General features: G+C 47.7%; 1 protein-coding gene across 2 annotated transcripts in view; it reads right to left on the bottom strand.

The window, feature by feature from the left end:
* The window catches only part of NUMBL (NUMB like endocytic adaptor protein), a 188185-nt gene extending 177526 nt beyond the window's left edge, over nt 1-10659 (bottom strand). Inside the window, exon 1 of one of the 2 annotated variants that reach the window (XM_082263139.1) lies at nt 10539-10659. The gene's annotated coding sequence lies outside the window, so the exon portion shown is untranslated. Of the gene's footprint in view, nt 1-10308; nt 10349-10538 lie in introns of those variants that run through there. The other variant, XM_082263140.1, reaches the window with a different exon arrangement.
* Nucleotides 10660-12240: the final 1581 nt, after the last annotated feature.

Below are 12240 nucleotides of genomic sequence, written 5' to 3'. Positions count from 1 at the left end.
CATGTGGATGTAAAACTCACCAGAACCTCTTGACCCTTTATATCTGAATGGGTCAAAGTGTGCTTCATATAAACGTAAGGGTCCTTTCACACGGCCGCTCCGCTGCTTTCCGTGTGTCCGCAAATCATCCTATTTTTTTGCGGATGATTTGCGGACATCAATGTAAGTGAATGGCACTGCGGATGTCAGCGGAATACCATCCGCTGACACCCGATTTTCCTCCTGTCAGTTCTGTTCCGTTTTTACGAACGGAACAGAACCCTATTTTTCCTTCCGTGTAAAAAACGGAAAGGAAGGAAAATCGGATCATCCGCTGACATCCGCAGTGCCATAGACATACATTATGTCCGCATATCATCCGCAAACGGATGGGATGATATGCGGGCACACGGAGCGGATGACAGAAATGTCATCCGCTCCGTGGAAAAAAAAAAAAAAAGTCCCGCAGCGGACCTTTCACACGGAGCAGCCGTGTGAAAGGAGCCTAAGGCTTCTCCTCCAATCCTCAATAAACAGGGCCCCACATGCTGAAGGGATCATTCTGTATGGTTTAGGCCAAGGAATACAAGAACCACAACACAGGCATCATATTTATTCAATAGACCAATAATAGGAATCCTGATTAAACTCACATAGTATGATGTCCACCAGCACCTAGAATCCACTGAGTATGCCGCTGTTCTGAGTAACCACAAAGGATGGGATGTAACAGCAAGTCACAAATCACGCCTCAACGCATTTCAGCCATATGACCATCATCAAGGCGGAGCACCTCGATTCGGGACTGTCCCAGCAAATCCAGGACATTTAAAATGACATTGATCTGTTAAAACTCATACAAGATGTTAGTGATTGCTTTAGATCTACTTTAAATTATCCGTTTTGTTCACAAGTTAGCTTTAATATATATATATATATATATTATATATATATAAATAAAATAAATAATGTAGCACTGCCCCCGTAGGAGCTGCATAAAGTGGATTCCCCTGGGTTACCCATAGCAACATTTTATTCTAATATTCCTCACTTTACACTTGGCTCGTCAATGAACAGTGGGGAACAAGGGATGAGTAGGATACTCCCAAATAGCAACTATGCACAGATTGAGGACATCTAACTGCAGAGGATGCAGCAAGGCCGCTGCTTCACTTTGCCACTGAGGTAAAGATTCAACTGATGAACTGTACTTTAGCTTCTCTTCAGGGTCTAACTTGGCACCCCCTTTCTGACCCACTGTGTGTGCTGATTCTTGTCCACTGACTTTCCCTGGAGTGGTCCCCTTCCTGGGCAGACCCCTGGCAAGCTACCTGGTACTCATGGACACTGTTTTTCACAGGGGCCTCTGCCACTTCTCCACCGTCAGTTTCTCTTGGACCTCACAGCTCAGCTCCACACTCTGGTCCACTAGGCCGACTGCCTGTAACCACTTTCCAACCTGACAGGAGGAGAGACAGCCATCACCCTCCTCCTGGGACCTGGCTTCCCGCCCAAAGACGCCCTGCCTCATGTGCTCTTCGCTTTTATTTCCAATCCCATCATGCACCTCTCCAGGTGCCAACCCACTGGGATGGTTACAAAAGCTTGTGCATCATTGGCCAGGTTTCCTCCACTGTCCAACAGGCCTCCCTATTAGATGCAGTGGGGACACTCCCTCAGACCAGATGAATACACACAGAGCACTAACTAAAAATCAGGCTCCCCTGATAAGCAGGGAATCTAAAGCCATCATTAAAAAAAATAAATAAATAAAATAAAGCAGTGCGGTTCTATCATTTAAAAGAAAATACAGCAGTGCTATTCAACATATTTTGTGATGCCCCCAGTACACAACAAGAAAAATCCAGGCCATAATTAAAGTATAAAATCCTGTATCTATGTCACTTTACATAAAAATACACTATATTGCCAAAAGTATTGGGACAACTACATTTACACGCTCATGAACATTAATGGCATCTCCGTCTTAGTCCATAGGGTTCAATATTGAGTTGGCCCACCCTTTGCAACTATAACAGCTTCAACTCTTCTGAGAAGCCTGGCCACAAGATTTAGGAGCGTGTCTATGGGAATGTTTGACCATTCTTCCAGAAGCCCCAAACTCGCTTATCCATGTCTTTATGGACCTTACTTTGTGCACTGGTCCGAATCATTTGTTTTTCAGGGGTTGGGCCCCTTAGTTCCAGTGAAGGGAACTGGGGATGGCCGCCTCCTGTTCCAACATGACTGCACACAGCAAGGTCCACAAAGGCATGGATGGGCGAGTTTGGGGTGGAGGAACCTGACTCCCCTGCACAGAGTCCCGATCTCAACCCAACACTTTTGGGATGAATTAGAGCGGAGATTGTGAGGCAGGCCTTCTCGTCCACATCAGTGCCTGACCTCACAAATGCGCTTCTGGAAGAACGGTCAAACGTTTCCATAAACGCACTCCAAAACCTTGTGGACAGCCTTCCCAGAAGACTTGAAGTGGTTATAGCTGCAAAGGGTGGGCCAACTCAATATTGAATCCTATGGACTAAGACTGGGACGCCATTAAGGTTCATGTGCGTGTAAAGGCAGGCGTTCCAATACTTTTGACAATATAGTGTAAAAAGTGGTTCTCAGCCTGGCTGGCTGTGGCTGCTCTTCTCCCAGGCCTCAATCCAGCTGTATATCCCCTGACCTCCCACATTGCTTCTCAGCAACTATAGTGCCCCCCTACTTTTCCACAGAGACCCATGGTCCTCCAGTAGCCCACAGTGCCTGTACAAAGCACCCAGCCACCTGGAGAGACCCCAAGCTTCCTCCACAGACCCCGATACCCCACATTTTCCCTCAGTTCCCTTCAGAAACCCTATCGCTTACAGGGCCACCAAGTGTCTCCTAACCCCATTCAGAACCAGGGGAGGACTGGGCCAGGGGACAGGGGGGCAATTGCCCCCTGGGCTGCTCTGATGCCCTGAAAAAGGCTGCACTGCTTTTGCCACAGACATGCCTAAAGGGTTCCTGGTTAAGAGTAGTAAAAATTCCCCACCGCTGACCTACTGAGTGCAGGATGAAGACAAGGACAGAGCGCAGGCCTCCCCCCAGCATGGATGGTGTAAACTGTGTCCAAGCAGAGGCTGGTTCCATGCCCCACTGGAGACTCTCCTCCCCCAGCCAGCCCCAAGTTTGGCCAGTGGATAGAGAGTACCTGGAGAGGAGATTCAGCCTGGAATGAGGGTCAGGAGGAGGACAGGAAGAGGGAGAGTGAGAGGAGGGCCGAGTCGCTACACCATGAGCCTCCGGTTTGTACTTGCCCCCTGGGCTGAAAGTTGCCAGTCTGCCCCTGTTCAGAACCCCCATCTGTTTGCAGTGACAACCAGTGCCATCCAGCATATTAACACTTATTTTGTTTTCCGATATTTTTATTGTGGGACTATAAACTTTTTTACTTTTGGGGCACGGAAGGTTTTGAAAGAATTTACTGGACCCTGGTCTCAATAAGGGGAAACCCTAATATAAAAGACAAGAAGAAAATAAATAAATAAAAAAAGCTGGTGCAAAATGTTGAACTGGGACATGGCATATTGTGCACAAAGCAGTATCATTATCCTTCATCTGCTCTTTTTTAATGCATCAGGATATCATTTTTTTCATCTTGTCTACGAGAGATAACAGAATGAAGAACATGCTGGGATAGAAGAAACGGGCTTCATTCTGCACATAATGTGAAAGGAGCACAGGGATATAAAAGGGAATAGCAGTCATGCTTGGGCCCCTGACCTCACAGGTCCTGCATGGAGGACTTCCTCTACACCCCCCATAGTTCCGCCTTAGGATATACAATGCCTGTCTTTCCTATAAATGAAATCCAAGGGTGGATGACTCTAGAAGGGACGGCATTACTTCCACCTAGGGCGGGCACACTATGCCAGCTGAAAAACTACCAAAGCCCTACTTGAAGGATTAGCATGGCAATTAACGTGAACTTTTTGCAATTTTGAGTGGTCAGCGATCGTCTTTGTACACCAGCCTACTCTACCTTGCTAAAATTTCCGGCCTGATTTTATTCCCTGAACTGTAAAATAATGAAGGCATAACCAGAATGATTTGCGGAAAAAACTTGAACCTCATTCAGTTTAAATTCTGCATCTGGCTGAGGGCCACAAGGAGGGAGTGAGAGGGCCGCTAGCATGAAGGCAGCATCTGCACAGTGTAACATGCCCCTGACAACATAAGGAGGGAATACATAGTCTTGACTGGGCACCCTCAGGTGTAATACACAGATTAGAACAGGCCTGTTGCTGCCTAACGTCTGCTCCACTGCAGACAGCTAATTTATGATACACACACGTGTTGTGTCTGGCCGAGATCCATCATACAAGCAGATCACAGACAGAAGCAGATCCTGGCACTCCTTCACCCCAGACCCATATCTGGTCATCGTTAGCAAGTAATCTGTAGAGGAAGTGATGTTATTTATGTCTATGCCACTAGGTACTACAGGGTGAATCCTGTCTGGAAGGTGTAGTATCCTTAGGTATCCTGGCTGGCATAGGGGTTAGATCCAAGGATAATTGTGCACAAATACAATGGAGCAGACACATGATATCAAGTAATGTGCTTGTGTACAGAGCTGAAGATGTGCTGAAATAGAGATTTGCTTGTGTACGCTGGCAGAGGTACGAGGTCTGTATGGATAGGTATGCTGCCATGGATCTAAAGGATGTGTATACATAAACTGGCAGAGGCACAAAAGATTATAAAGGTTGTGGTGGTTACGCTGGCAGAGGACACAGGGCAGAAGGCTGTGGTGGTTACCCTGGTAGAGGACACAAGGCAGAAGGCTGTGGTGGTTACCCTGGAAGAGGACACAAGGCAGAAGGCTGTGGTGGTTACCCTGGTAGAGGACACAAGGCAGAAGGCTGTGGTGGTTACCCTGGTAGAGGACACAGGGCAGAAGGCTGTGGTGGTTACCCTGGTAGAGGACACAAGGCAGAAGGCTGTGGTGGTTACCCTGGTAGAGGACACAGGGCAGAAGGCTGTGGTGGTTACCCTGGTAGAGGACACAGGGCAGAAGGCTGTGGTGGTTACCCTGGTAGAGGACACAGGGCAGAAGGCTGTGGTGGTTACCCTGGTAGAGGACACAAGGCAGAAGGCTGTGGTGGTTACCCTGGTAGAGGACACAAGGCAGAAGGCTGTGGTGGTTACCCTGGTAGAGGACACAGGGCAGAAGGCTGTGGTGGTTACCCTGGTAGAGGACACAAGGCAGAAGGCTGTGGTGGTTACCCTGGTAGAGGACACAAGGCAGAAGGCTGTGGTGGTTACCCTGGTAGAGGACACAGGGCAGAAGGCTGTGGTGGTTACCCTGGTAGAGGACACAGGGCAGAAGGCTGTGGTGGTTACCCTGGTAGAGGACACAAGGCAGAAGGCTGTGGTGGTTACCCTGGTAGAGGACACAGGGCAGAAGGCTGTGGTGGTTACCCTGGTAGAGGACACAAGGCAGAAGGCTGTGGTGGTTACCCTGGTAGAGGACACAAGGCAGAAGGCTGTGGTGGTTACCCTGGTAGAGGACACAAGGCAGAAGGCTGTGGTGGTTACCCTGGTAGAGGACACAGGGCAGAAGGCTGTGGTGGTTACCCTGGTAGAGGACACAGGGCAGTAAGGCTGTGGTGGTTACCCTGGTAGAGGACACAAGGCAGAAGGCTGTGGTGGTTACCCTGGTAGAGGACACAAGGCAGAAGGCTGTGGTGGTTACCCTGGTAGAGGACACAGGGCAGAAGGCTGTGGTGGTTACCCTGGTAGAGGACACAGGGCAGAAGACTGTGGTGGTTACCCTGGTAGAGGACACAGGGCAGAAGACTGTGGTGGTTACCCTGGTAGAGGACACAAGGCAGAAGGCTGTGGTGGTTACCCTGGTAGAAGACACAGGGCAGAAGGCTGTGTAGGTTACCCTGGTAGAGGACACAGGACAGAAGGCTGTGGTGAGTACCACAGTGGAGGACAGAAGGCTGTGGTGGGTACCCCGGTAGAGGACACTGGGCGGAAGGCTGTGGTGGTTACCCTGGTAGAGGACACAGGGCAGAAGGCTGTGGTGGTTATCCAGATAAAAAAGACACAGGACAGAAGGCTGTGGTGGTTACCCTGGTAGAGGACACAAGATGGAAGGCTGTGGTGGTTACCCCAGTAGAAGACATAGGACAGAAGGCTGTGGTGGTTACCCTGGTAGAGGATACAAGATTTATAATAATGGCAGAGGACACAGGGCTGAAGGCCATGGTGGTATACACAGGTAGAGGCACACCAGACTGAAAGCCATGGTGGTAAACATTGGTGGAGGCACACAGGACCGAAGGCTGTGGTTGTATACACCAGTAGATGCACACACGTCTGAGGTGGTATACACCAGTAGATGCACACACGTCTGAGGTGGTATACACTGGCAGAGGCACACTGGTGGTGTATACATTGCCACAAAAAAAAAAAAAAAAGAGTAAAAAAAGACTATAGCTGTGTGTAACAAACCAGGACTGGCACATTTATGGGTTTCATGGATACTTGTAAATACCTGCTAAAAATCCTAAACAAACGGTATAGTAATAGTGGAGTAAGGTACTACAGTTAAGAGTGAATATAGTACATGAGTTGGTACACCGCAGTTCTAACACAAGGGGGATTTAAACCTCCATGCCTCGGAGTAATTTAACCACTTGTTGGCAGTCACCCCATCTGCAGCACATTTACTGTTACCACTGAGCTGTTTGGCAGGAAGAGTCTAAATCGCTCATTAGCGAGAGATTAAAATTGCTCATGTAGTTCAACCCTTGAGCTGTACATGCAAAGCCAAACATCGCATCTCTGGGACGCACGGAACACGGTATGCACACATGCGATACCCCCAACAGGATGAGTATACAAGAGCGGCTTACAACAAACTGCACAACAGTCGATTCTGTGGCTTAAACCTTAAATTCTCAGAACCAAACATGTTAGCTGCTAGAAGGAATTATAGATCAACTGACCTCCCTCTCACCCCCAAGATGTCCACCAACGCATGCATGGCTACTGACTCTTCTGAGGCCACACACATTGCATACACGATCTATGGCGGACTATGAATACTATGCTGCATAAAAGGTGATCATTTACACTTTATGTACATAGACCCGAGGCAATATTTACACACGCACACACACACTGTATTGAATAACGCATGCATGCACAATGCACGTGTGAAAAAAAAAAAAAACCCATGCAGAAACAATAGATCACTATATAGAAATTCTCATCTATGTATCTGTACAGTATGTATATATAGAAATTCATATGTAGATGCACACACTTTAGTCTATCAATAAGAGGTAAAATACACGGTCTGTGAAATGCAGGGATTGCTGAAGAATGTCACCAATGCGTCTGTGTGTGCAGTGCAATATCTAGATCTACACACAGACAGACAGATATTTTACAGCAGAACACACAATGTGATCAGTGTCAGTCTAGAGGAATAGATATGTATAGATATTGCACAGCACACACAGGGTGTTCATTGCCAGTCCTGATCCCAGTATATATAGATAGTGCCAATCGTGGATGATCAGTGGCAGTCTGGAGGGATCCCTGTGCACAAATAGAGAAGTACAGATATTGCAAAGACAGGACGATCAGTGCCAGTCTGAACAGATCACTTTATATGATATAGATAGATAATACACACAGAGTGATTAGTGGCACTCTGGAGAGATCCCGGTTTATATAGTTATTGCACATACACAGGGTGATCAATGATGCCAGTCTGGAGAAATCTCAGTATATTATAGTTATTGCACACACACAGGGTGATCATGATGCCAGTCTGGAGAAATCTCAGTATATTTTAGTTATTGCACACACACAGGGTGATCAATGATGCCAGTCTGGAGAAATCTCAGTATATTACAGTTATTGCACACACGGTGATCAATGATGCCAGTCTGGAGAGATCCATGAATGAATATATAATTCACACACACATAGGTTGATCAGGGCCAGTCTGAAGAGATCCCTGTATACGCACAGATATTGCACACACAGGGTGATCATTCTAGAGAGATACCAGTATATATAGATATTGCACTTACAGAGTAATCAGTGGGAGTCTGGAGATATCCCTGTATATAGATATAGCACACCCAGGATAATCACTCTGGGGGTGAGCCTAGTATACATACATTATATATATATATATATATATATATATATATATATATATATATATATATATATATATATATATATATATATATATATATTTCACACACGGGATGATCAGTGCCAGTCTGAAGGGATCCCTGTATCTATATGTGTGGATATTGCACACAGGGTGATCCCAGTCCTCCCATACATTGCACACACAGGGTGATCAGTCTGGAGGGATCCCAGTCCTCCCATACATTGCACACACAGGGTGATCAGTCTGGAGGGATCCCAGTCCTCCCATACATTGCACACACAGGGTGATCAGTCTGGAGGGATCCCTGTATCTATATGTGTGGATATTGCACACAGGGTGATCCCAGTCCTCCCATACATTGCACACACAGGGTGATAAGTCTGGAGGGATCCCTGTATATAGATATTGAACACACATGGTGATCAGTCCGGAGGGATCCCAGTCCTCCCATGCATTGCACACACAGGGTGATCAGTCTGGAGGGATTCCAGAACCCCCACACACAAGATGATCAGTGGTAGTCTGGAGGGATCCCAGTAATCCCATACATTGCACACACAGGGTGAGATCCCAGTCCCTCCATAAATTGCGCACACAGGGTGATCCCAGTCCTTCCATACATTGCGCACACACACACACACACAGTGAGATCCCAGACCCTCCATACATTGCACACACAGGGTGATCCCAGTCCCCCTGCTCCCCCCCCAAACATTGCACACACAGGGTGATCCCAGTCACCCCCCCCCCATACACTGCACATACAGGGTGATCCCAGTTCCCCCCATACATTGCGCACACAGGGTGATCCCAGGCCCCCCATACAGTGCACATACAGGGTGATCCCAGGCCCCCCATACATTGCGCACACAGGGTGAGATCCCAGTCCCCCCAAACATTGCGCACACAGGGTGATCCCAGTCCCCCCAAACATTGCGCACACAGGGTGATCCCAGTCCCCCCATACATTGCGCACACAGGGTGATCCCAGTCCCCCCATACATTGCGCACACAGGGTGAGATCCCAGTACCCCCCATACATTGCGCACACAGGGTGAGATCCCAGTACCCCCCATACATTGCGCACACAGGGTGAGATCCCAGTACCCCCCATACATTGCGCACACAGGGTGAGATCCCAGTCCCCCCCATACATTGCGCACACAGGGTGAGATGCCAGTCCCCCCCATACATTGCGCACACAGGGTGCACACACAGGGTGAGATCCCAGTCCCCCCATACATTGCGCACACAGGGTGAGATCCCAGTCCCCCCATACATTGCGCACACAGGGTAAGATCCCAGTCCCCCCATACATTGCGCACACAGGGTAAGATCCCAGTCCCCCCATACATTGCGCACACAGGGTAAGATCCCAGTCCCCCCATACATTGCACACACAGGGTGATCCCAGTCCCCCCCATACATTGCACATACAGGGTGATCCCAGTCCCCCCCATACATTGCACACACAGGGTGATCCCAGTCCCCCCCCCCATACATTACGCACACAGGGTGATCCCAGTCCCCCCCATACATTGCACACACAGGGTGATCCCAGTCCCCCCCATACATTGCACACACAGGGTGATCCCAGTCCCCCCCATACATTGCACACACAGGGTGATCCCAGTCCCCCCCATACATTGCACACACAGGGTGATCCCAGTCCCCCCCATACATTGCACATACAGGGTGATCCCAGTCCCCCCCATACATTGCGCACACAGGGTGATCCCAGTCCCCCCCATACATTGCGCACACAGGGTGATCCCAGTCCCCCCCATACATTGCACACACAGGGTGATCCCAGTCCCCCCCCCATACATTACGCACACAGGGTGATCCCAGTCCCCCCCATACATTGCACACACAGGGTGATCCCAGTCCCCCCCATACATTGCACACACAGGGTGATCCCAGTCCCCCCCATACATTGCACACACAGGGTGATCCCAGTCCCCCCCATACATTGCACATACAGGGTGATCCCAGTCCCCCCCATACATTGCGCACACAGGGTGATCCCAGTCCCCCCCATACATTGCACACACAGGGTGATCCCAGTCCCCCCCATACATTGCACACAGGGTGATCCCAGTCCCCCAACCAATGGATATGTCTGTGGTCACCCTGAAGTCTGTCTCCATTGAAGGCTGTCAGTGCCATAAGATGATCCATCCTCCTCCTCCTCCTCCTCCACCACCTGCAGTACCAGGATCTCTGGAGACATCTCCCCACATCCTCCTTCTCAGGTTCCTCTGTACACATCCAGCACCCGCCCACTCTCCTCTCCTGTAAATCCAGATTAATGTCCCTGTGTGACTCATTCATTCCCTCCAGCAGCACAGACTGTACTCACTGCGATCTGTCTCCGGTCCCCAATCCCGCACAGCGGTCCTCCCTGCACTGCCTGCAGCACACACACACTCCCCGATCTCTCCTTCCAGCGAATAATACCCAATGCAGACACTCAGCCTTCGCTTTGTTACCGCTTCATCCACGCATGCTCCCTAGAACAGAGACTATCACCATAACCACGCCCCTTTGCTCCCTGAATGGCCAGTGCTGGAAGGATATGTAAATATCATGTCTTCTGCCACGCCCAGCCTGCCTTCTCAGCCCCTCCTCCTGTTATGGTGTCAAATTCCTTCCTCCTGCTACAAAGTATCCAATTCTGACAAAATTCTTTCCTCTAAATTTAGAAGCAACAAGAAGAGCGGAAATTAACTCAACATAAATAAATGTTTGCTGGATCCCTTCATGAAGTGTTTGTGGAGATGCTGGAGTTGGATTCCAGTGGTCTACTAGTTGGCTGAGCCTTGGCTGCATGTGTTTTTTTTGTCTTGCTAGCTAACTGGATTTTGGAATGTTCATTATTTTATTGTTTATTTTTTTTTTCATTTTTATATATTTATCTGTATTTTTTTATTATTATTATATTTGTTTTTTTTTATATATTTTTTTGCGTTTTTATATAAATGTATGATTAAATTATTTATTTTAAATATTTTTATTATATTCGGTTAATTATTTAGTTTTTTTAATTATTTTTACTTTATTAGGTTTCTTTTTATTTATTATCACTTTATTTTTCTATTTATTATTTTTAATTTATTGTTTCTTTTTTTCGATTTTTTAAAGTTTTTTAATGTTTATTACATATTCATTATTTTATTATGTTTCTTATTTTTATTTATTTATAATTTTAGCATTTATTACATGCTTATTTTTTTATTTCTCTTTTTATTTTATAGGCCAGTGGTCTCCAAACTTCTTCCCACTGATACAAGACACTATTCCTTTCACTGACACCAACAATGGGGCATAATTCCTGGTGATGACATCAGCAACAGGGCATTATTTCTCCCATCGACACCAACGATGGGGCACTATTCTTCAAACTGATGCCAACAATTAGAACCAAGTCTGCCCACTGATACAAACAATGGGGTACTCTTCCTTACACTAATACCAATGATAGGGCACTATTACTCCCCCTGACACCAATGGCGGGGCTCACTGTGATCCACAGTTTGTTTTTTTAGTGTGCTGCTTAGGCTCGATCACTATGAGTAGTAGTGTGGGTGATGCTGCATCCACTGCAAGAGTGCCAGCAAGGGATGGAGCTCGTCCCAGCTCCTGTAGTCACTGGAAGGAAGAGAGAAATGATCCCTGGTGCCGCACATCCACGGAGTGTTATGGTGGTATGAGAGAGACAACCTCAGCCTGGACTCCCACCAGGCCTTGCCTCAACACGTTTTGCTCCCTCCCCCCCCCCCCCGGAGATTAGTCATGGGGATTTCCAATAATGATGCACTATACCCCCACAAATACCAATGATGAGACACTATTCCCCCCACAGGTACCAATGATGGCACACTATTCCCTCAACCAATACCAATAATGGGACACTTTTACCCCTCACTAATACCAATGGTGAGACACTATTCCCCCCACTGATACTAATGATGGGATACTATTACCCCCACTAATACCAAGGATGGGGCATTATTCCTCCAACTGACATCAAAGATGAGATACTATTCCTCCCACCGATACCA

The sequence above is a fragment of the Pelophylax lessonae genome (assembly GCF_965119305.1).
Source record: "Pelophylax lessonae genome assembly, chromosome: 7".
In the NCBI taxonomy this organism is placed as follows: domain Eukaryota; kingdom Metazoa; phylum Chordata; class Amphibia; order Anura; family Ranidae; genus Pelophylax; species Pelophylax lessonae.
The sequence above is the reverse complement of the archived record's forward strand: the minus strand, read 5'-3'. Positions and strand labels throughout refer to the sequence as shown.